The sequence below is a fragment of the Triticum aestivum genome, chromosome 5D, assembly GCF_018294505.1.
Source record: "Triticum aestivum cultivar Chinese Spring chromosome 5D, IWGSC CS RefSeq v2.1, whole genome shotgun sequence".
In the NCBI taxonomy this organism is placed as follows: domain Eukaryota; kingdom Viridiplantae; phylum Streptophyta; class Magnoliopsida; order Poales; family Poaceae; genus Triticum; species Triticum aestivum.
The window spans coordinates 363,433,105-363,436,115 of NC_057808.1; positions in this window are offsets into that span (position 1 = coordinate 363,433,105).

Consider the following 3,011-nt stretch of genomic DNA (forward strand, 5'->3'; position numbering starts at 1 on the left):
TCGTGCCCTCCTGGTTGATGTCTTGACGTAGGGTCCAAGTCCTCTAGATCACGTTCGTTCCGAAAATCACGTTCCCGAAGGATTCGTTCCGTTTGGACTCCGTTTGATATTCTTTTTCTGCGAAACTCTGAAATAGGCAAAAAACAACAATTCTGAGCTGGGCCTCCGGTTAATAGGTTAGTCCCAAAAATAATATGAAAGTGTATAATAAATCCCATTAATGTCCAAAACATAATATAATATAGCATGGAACAATCAAAAATTATAGATACATTGGAGACGTATCAGCGCCCATCGCGGTCTCTTTCAATTCCGCCAGTTCGGCGGTGAGCGCATTCATTTGCGTCTGGTTTGTGTTCAGCTCCTGGGCTAGCATAGTGTTCTTTTCTTTCAGAACCTGCAAAAATTATTGATCCTTAAATCGGTTTGCTTCACCGTTTCAAGTCTCGGGGGCTACTGGCAGACGACCATACAAATTGCATCAAATTTTTCCTGTATATCCTTCGAGAACAGCTGAATGACTCTGGCAAGTCCGTCTCGAGGGGCTCGGATATATGCATCCACCAAACTTAGTGCGGCAAACTCTTGTTCGGAAAAGGCCGGAGCACGCATAGCCTCCTTTAATCGACGGTGATTCATCATGCTCTCCACTTCGGAATTCGTGACTGATACGTCATCCGAATCCTCTTGAGGAGGTGGAACAGGCATTGCGTCGGCTCGCGTCCTAGTTGACGAGTCCAGCACCGGATTAGTGGACATTTGTCTAATCGGGTGTTTTCCCACCGTCTACGCGAACTCCTCCTGATGTCGAGGATAAAAAGGGAGACTTTTAACAACCCAGACTCATGCCTAGGCATATATTAAAGCACACATACCTCTTAGAAGACTGTGAGGTCTCCGCAGTACTCCCGGCCCATTTTTGTTTTGAACGACGGCCTTGTGTAGGAGCCGCCCTTGAGGAGATACGGTCCCTAGAGCGCCAATCCTGTTAAAATACCGGATCAGTACAACGGGTAAGGATGCAGATAAGGATCTCCTTTTAAGAAGCCTCCGGATACTCATGATGCAGAAGGGATAAAGGCAAGGGTAGTCGGCGGTGATAGCCACTTCCGAATCGTCAAGGCTCGCTTGATAGCCACTTCCGAATTCTATATATATGTCCGGATCCTCGCAAAAGTCAGGATCTTTATCATGATCATGATCCTCTGGCTGGGGAGCAGGACAGTGGACGTCCTCGGTCATCCTCCTCCATGAATATTGGTGGAAACAAAGAGTAAATTTGATTAGTGTTTGCAACGCAATGAAATAAGCACATACGATCGAGATCTTACCCATCCAATAGGGGTGTACATAGAATAAGCCTCCCGGCAGTTTAACTAGAGAAAATCTTCTTTTTCGCCCTTATACGGATCATCCAAAATTGAGGCCATTTCGGTTGGGGTATCCGGACCCTTTCGTCTGTAGCGGGACGCGTCGTTTTCTCCGTTGTAGCACCATAAGGGAGTTACTCTGGATTGAAGAGGCTGGACACACCTCTTTATTGCAATGGCCATGACTTCAACTATTAAGAGCTCGGTATGGGCTAGCAACCTGACCTTGCTGACCAACCTCTTTATCTCTGCATGGTCCTCTTCTATGGGACTGCGAGGACGCCAGTTGAGGCGCTTCCTTAAAGGAGCATTGGAAAATTCAGGGAGACCATGCCAAACTGGGTCCGGCAGCGGGACATCAGCCATATAAAACCATTCCGAGGACCATTGCGGGTATACCTCTTTAGGTGTTCCTACAAGGTATCCGGATCCGTCTACACGACATACTTCTCACCACCTACTTCAAATATGGAACCTCCTCAGTGGCGGGGAACGAGGCAAAAGAATTGCCTCCATAATTCAAAATGGGCCTCGATGCCTAAGAATAGCTCGCGGAGGGCAACAAAACCTGAGATGTGCAGAATCGAACCTGGGGTGAGGTTGTGTAGTTGGATGCCGTAAAATTCCAATAACCCCTGGAGGAAGGGATGGATTGGAAATCCCAGGTGAGGGAGTCCTGGATTAAGGGGTCCTCGGGCGTCCGGACTATGTAACATGGGCCGGACTAATGGGCTATGAAGATACAAGACAGAAGACTTCCTCCCATGTCTGGATGGGACTCTCCTTTGTGTGGATGGCAAGCTTGGCATTCGGATATGTAGATTCCTTCCTTTGTAAACCGACTCTGTACAACCCTAGGCCCCTCCGGTGTCTATATAAACCGGATGGTTTAGTCCGTAGAGGCAAGGATAATCACAATCATACAGGCTAGACATCTAGGGTTTAGCCATCATGATCTCGTGGTAGATCAACTCTTATAATCCTCATATTCATCAAGATCAATCAGGCAGGAAGTAGGGTATTACCTCCATCAAGAGGGCCCGAACCTGGGTAAACATCGTGTCCCCCCTCCCCTGTTACCATCGATCCTAGACGCACAGTTCGGGACCCCCTCCCCGAGATCCGCCGGTTTTGACACCGACATTGGTGCTTTCATTGAGAGTTCCATTGTGACGTCGTCAGAAGGTTCGATGGCTCCATCAGTCATCTACAACAATACTGCCCTGGGGAAGGTTTTCCTCCCCGGCCAGATCTTTGTATTCGGCGGCTTCGCACTGCGGGCCAACTCGCTTGGCCATCTAGAGCAGATCGACAGCTACGCCCTAGGTCACCAGATTAGTTTTGGAAATCTGGACTATGTCACTGATATCCGAGGAGAGTTGATCTTCCAAGGGTTCAGGACCCCAACCTCCGCTCTGGCCTTAGATCCAGAGCGCATGGCCAGGTCCGCAGACGGGATTACTGAGCCCGTCGGACTATCTGCGGCCACTAAACCCAGTACGGGAGAGCCGCACGAAGTAGTGTCAATGGCAACCATCATGGAACCGGACTCTTCTCCGGACACTGGCTCCGAACCCTCGGAGTCAGCATTGTGTGAGCTCGGCCAAGGAGTTTCCGTCCCGCCGTACTCCACGGATTTTC